The sequence below is a fragment of the Desmodus rotundus genome, chromosome 11 (genome assembly GCF_022682495.2).
Source record: "Desmodus rotundus isolate HL8 chromosome 11, HLdesRot8A.1, whole genome shotgun sequence".
Lineage (NCBI taxonomy): Eukaryota > Metazoa > Chordata > Mammalia > Chiroptera > Phyllostomidae > Desmodus > Desmodus rotundus.
This window is the reverse complement of record NC_071397.1, coordinates 103,190,444-103,196,443: the sequence shown is the minus strand read 5'-3', so window position 1 is coordinate 103,196,443 and position 6,000 is coordinate 103,190,444.

Sequence of the window (6,000 nt, the reverse complement as noted above, 5' to 3'; positions counted from 1 at the left end):
GCGGCATGGACGGCACACGATCAGCACATGAATGGCGTGTGAACAGGGCATGGGTGGCACATGCTCAGCATGTGAATGGCACGTGATCCATGCATGGACAGAATGTGAACACTGCGTGAATGCGGCTTGAAGGGGAGGTGCTGAGTGTGGCGTGAAACGGTGCTCCCTCCCCTCTCACTGGCGATCCTCACCGTTCCTCTGGGGGATTTCTCTCGTTCCATGTAGAGGTCTGTACAGGGATTTATTCCCAGGTATAGATGTCCACATGCCGCTGCCGGGGCATTTTAAATTTTTCCTGTTTGCTGCTTTTCTGAGGAAATCAGCTTGATTTTTGTAAATGGGCCTTGAACCCAGTGGCTTGGGTAAAATCACGCGTTAGTCTGGCAGTTTGAGGATGTTTCTGGATCTTCCCTACAGATGCCCCTGTCATCTGTCCCTCTCCGACCCTCCCTCCCACTTTAAGTTTCCGCCCGTGCAGCTTGCCGGCCAATCGCTCCTGTGTGTCCCTGGGAGGCACAGTGTCGGTGGGCACCCTGGGTCCACTCACTGGCACCGCCCACCTGGCACCCGGCACCTCTGGCCAAACCGGGAGATGTTTTGGAGGCAGCTGTGTATTCGGCACCGTTTTCCCTTTCTAATGGGGCGTCTCACTTCCTTCAGCTCCTCCTGAGGTGCCATCCAGCTGCCCAGCAGCAGCGTGCCCAGCAGGGGCTCCCTGGGCCGCTTCAGCCCAGTCTCCTCCGAGCCCTGTGTTGGGAACCCCATGCGGCCCGGCACAGCTGCTCCCCAAGATCAGCATGCAGCCGTGCACCTCGCCCCTCAGCCTCTGCTCGGGGTGCCCTGGCGCCCCTTCCTGGAACAGCCCGGGTGCTGGGCTGAGACGCTGGGAAGTGTTTGGGAGTGGGACCCCCCCTGCCAAGGGGTAAAGAGGACATGGACCCCCCCCCACCCCCCCAGTGTGCTCGGCAGAGGGGTGTCCCCTGCAGGAGCCACTGTCTCCACATTAGGAAAAGGACCCTCTGTTTGGTAAATTATTACAAAATCAGCCTTCCAGCTAAAAAGGGCCACAAAACAATACGCTCAGTGGGGGGAGATGCTGCCAGATGGTTTCTTATTAAAAACCATGATGTTAAAAACAAAATAGAATTCTGTAATAACTCGACAGAGAGCAGAAGGGCCCCTCCCCTGGTCCTGCAGAGCAATCTCTGTAAAAAGCTTTCTGTAATTTCAGACTTTTATTTGCTCTACATCTCAGTCACTTTGGAAGCTCAGCTCGGCTCTGGTTTGGGGATTTCATGAGTGTGTTTAATGCCCACGTCTGAGTGTTTCGACCCATTAACTGCACCAAGTCGAGGTGCCCCCGATGCCTGTGGATGCCCCTCAGCTCCTGGTCATCCCTGCACCCCAGGCCACCACCCACTCCTTGCTGGGGACCTCGCAGTGCGGGGAGGGGACCCAGCCTGACCTCGCTTCTGACACACGCCCCTCTCCAGGTCTCTGAGCACCGCCCCCCGCCCCACCCACCCCCAGATCCTGTTCACAGGTTCCTGACTGGGAGCACCCTGTTCTCCACACTGCCTTCGCTGTTGGACGAAGCTCAGGGCGACCCAAAGTGGGGACTGTGTGCCAGACTCTTGGGCTCTGGGGGGCCGTGATGTGCCCACAGGAAGCCTCTGCTGGTCGGGCCGAGCCCCCACACCAGCTGTCCGTCCTCCAAAGGGCCCATGTGAAGGGCCAGAGGGGGCCTCATTTGAACAGCACGTTGCCAACATGTGGATGATTCCCCGAGGGGAACATGCACCCCAACAGTGTTCCCTGCAGGGGAAGGGGGTCAGTGACCAGGCTCACATGGCCTCCCGTGCCTCCAAGGCCGCTTGCTGAAGGCTGGTCCATGGGAGTCCGTGGCCCAAGCTCAGACCACCACACACAGGAGATACTGTCTCCCCAGAGCCACCTCCATGGACGCACACCCGGTGCCTGTCCTGACCAGGTGGGAGTCTGCTGGATCCGACCTGACCCTCGGTGAGCCCCAGTCACCCATCCGAAGACAGTGGCTCCCACTTAATGTCACATCTGCATGGGATTCCATCCAGAAAACATCACAAGTGGAAAATAATTCTAAAACAAATGCTCCTCAGCAGTTCCACAACCAGCCAGCCAACCCTGGGGATGATAACAAGGGTATTGTTAGTTATTGTTTATTATTATTACCATTATTACTATTACTGCAATAGGACAAACCCAGGGCCCCAAAGCTCAGGCAACCCGGCCTCCTTCAACCCGGGGGAGAGACCTGCTGTGTGTGCACCCCGTTCTGCAGGGGGGTGTGGGGAGGTGCCCTGGACAGGACAGGCCCCAGTAGTCCCCGTCTCAGCATGCTCTCTCCAATGCCGTCCTCCCGCCCTCCCCATGTGGTGGCAAATCGCTGCTTAAAAAAAAGAAAATCCCCAATCCCGGATGTTTTGCGGGGGAGGGGCAGCAGGGTGAATGTTCAGCCTGGCCCTGAGCACAGGTGCAGGTCCCTCACAGATGCTGTACTGGTACAAACCAGAATGCTGTCTGCTCAAGTTCACTACCGTTTGTACTACTGGCAACCCAACCACAAAAGGACTATTTCATCATCTTCACCCTTCTTGCTCCCAGAGACTGGTCCCCTGGGCTTTAACAGACAGAAGTTCTTAGAGCCATCGAAGCAGAGAGACAACCACTGGGGAGAAAACCAGGGTTGGGGGGAGTTCTACGGGAATATGTTCCAAATGGATGCAGGTCTCCCTGGAATCCAGAGGCTGGGTCTGCATCAGGGCCTTAGCTGCACCCTGGGCATGGGGAGGGGAGGGTGCTGCCCAAGACAGGGGATCGGGGGCACTTCAGTGTCACTACGAGTTACCAGGGTGGGAGAGGGCTTCCGTGGTGCCAAAGGGCAGGCACTGCCTTCCCCGGGGACTCTGCCTGGAGGGAGGGAGGGAAGAGACGGAGAAATTAGGGTTTTTTCATGGAAATCAGCATTTATCAGAAATCAAAGACCGAGGATTCTGCACCATCTAAATGGGCTTTGGTCAGAGAACTAAAACATAAAAGACCATTGGTCCCCACAGCCTCCCGCAAAAGCAATTAAATTGTTCACCAAAGGGCTGTGAGCCGTCAACGCCACCTGCTTCCTGGGTTCACCAGGGTGGTACAGATGCCTGAAACTGGACAGAGATGTGGAGTTCTGGGGCCTCCCTGCAGACCACGGAAAAGGAGCCCAGCCCTGGTGTGCCTCCTGGGTGCCAGACCTCCCAGGGGATCACAAACCAGGTGGGAGTGGCGTTTCATCCCAGCTCTGCCACAGTTTGCGCAGCTACACCGTGGAGCCAGGGAGTGAATGCCCTGAGCTTTTCACTCTGGGGTGGAAGAGTTTAAGGAAAATGCTGTGGGGGTGGGTTGAAGTCGGAGGTAAAGCAGGCTTGTGTTTTAAAATATCCTCAGCTCTGTCCAGTGGGGAGAAAGAGGCAGACCAGCTGCAAGGAGCACCCCCATCCCTGTGTTTATACCCGTCCTGGGGAGCAGCAGGGTCCCCAAGACGGGGAAGAGCTAGCACACCAGGGCTGCAGTTCCTGAGCCTGAAGACTGGCCCCTGAGGTGATAAGCCCTCACCATGAGTCTACCGGAACCTCAGACCCGGTGTCCAGAGCCCAGGGCCCACCTCAGGCTGTCTGCTGAAGGTGAGGCTGTGGCAGGAGAGGCCTGGGGACAGTGAGAACTCACAGGGGCCTGGAGGGGACCTGTCCCGCCTTCTCCCACAGGCTGGGAGTTTCCACATCGTTTCCGATTAAAAGCTCAGAAGTATGACCTGTGTCCATTCTCCTTGTGAATTCTGATCGTCCAGAGAAAGGGGAGCCCTCCTTGCTGTAACCCCACAAGGGACTCCACAACCAGCTGCATCACTGGTCCAGGAAGCCCCCCAAGGGAGCCTTCCTCTGAGAAGGACTAATTGCTGACCTCCCCTTCTTCCTCTGGCTCCACGTGCGTACTGGTGTGTCTGAGAGCCCTGGCCACACGGGTCGTGCACTCGAGTCAGGGACTGACTTTTCCCATTGCGATGCCCCTTGCGGACTTCCTGGCAGGGTGTGGGGGGCTGCACTGCTGGCGACCTGGGCCCGGGGCTGCCCTGGTTGGGACTCAGTTTCCTCCTCTGCTCAACGAAGGGGCGGGGCCTGCAACTTCGGGAACCCCGCCCAAACGGGATCGCCTTCAGGATGCCCAGGCTCTCTGTGGTCCCTGCCCCCTGGGGAGGAGGTAGGGCGGACAGGGGTGTGAGCCTGTGAAGCGGGATGTAAAAAAAATATTGAAGTATAACATACAGAAACGTACACAAGTCCTAAGTGTACGGATGCATAAAAAGTGACAGCAGTCATGTAGCCAACAATCAGGTCAAGAAATAGGAATTCATGAAAAAAATACTAACTCAGGGTAAAAATAAGTCAGCGTAATGGGTAACTTTGGGAGTTATCATCTGGGATGCGACACATCTGCTGGGGTGTTCAAAATGTTCTACATCTTGATCTGAATGATGGCTATCATGATGGTTTACGTATATAAATATCATCTTGTACTTTTAAGATCTGTGCGTTTTCTCTACTTATTATAATTCAGTAAAAAATAAAATTTATTAAAGGGGGAAAAAAAAAAGGAAACAGCTCCACCTGCTCCCTGAGTAGGTGAGAGGGGCCAGAACAGCGGGGGACCGTCATCCTTCCCAGAGAGAAGTCAAGGGTCTGGTGGCGGCAGCAGCGATTCTGGGGGGGCTCTGCCCTGCTCCTCACAAGTGTGTGGTGCCCATGCCCATGCCTCCCCCGCCTCAGGCCCCGGGGACCCTGAGCTCGAGGGCCAGTGAGGAGGGGGCTGCGGAGCTGGGGGCTGGCCATGGTGTGACTGACGCATTTGCCAACCTGACCCCATGGCCCTTGTCTGCTCCCCTGGGGTCTTTGGTTTAGATGAGCCCATCTGGTTGGAGGCACAACTGCCCACTGTCCCCAGCCTCACATGGAGGAGCTGCTCATGTGGCTGTTGGGGTCCAGAAAATTCACTCCTCCCCCAAATCATCACAGCCAAGTCCTTGTGAGCAGGCTGCTCCTGCCAGGGGCGGGGGCTGCTGCAGGACCCAGCAGCCAGGGGATAGGTTCTTCTTCTCCAGGAAGCCAGAGAACAGAAGGAGCTAAACAGACAGCCTGGCTCCCGCAAGAGCAAAGCCACAGCAGGGGCCACACCAGCTGGTGCTGTCCCCTCCCTGGCCCTCAGGCCTGCTGGCAGCCCCGCCCCATGAGGCTCAGCCACCAGGCCCACTCAGCAGCTGGATTCTGGCCCAAGAGGGTCTCCATCTCCCCCCACCCCAGGGTACCTTTCCTCTTGACTGTGTCCCTTGGGTCTCTCCGTGGAACACAAAGGTCTGGATGCCTCCAACTTCTCCCCAGGGGGTAATCTTTACCAGTGCCCCAGGAGGTCAGCTGTTTTCCAGGAGCCAGGAGGGCCTTATCTGTATAGTTTCTGAAACAAAAGCTTTAACATATACATTACTTGCTAGGCTTATAACTTTTAACCTTAAAGTAATATTTTCCAACTCTTGAGTCCCCTGTCATTAGCAGTTTCTTTTTAACTTTTGGTGTACAATTTTGAATAAATTTTTTCTCATTGTTTAAGTAAGTGGCAACAAAAAAATAAATTACAGATGCTTTTCAAGCACACTTGGAACATTTTTACAACTGACTATATTAAGCTATAAAGCAGGTTCCAACAAATGTCTCATAAAGTATGTTTATTGCTCTCTTTGCCATTCATCTGGAAACCAGTCACAGGGTAACTAGAAAGTGCTTACATTTAGATGTTTTAAAATACACTTTTAAATAACTGTTCACAATAAATCACAGTCAGAGTTGGAAAATAATTAGCATACAAAAATAATAAAACCACTGCATACCAGAGCAAGTTCTGTTTTCCAAAATGATAAAGGCTTCAAACTCA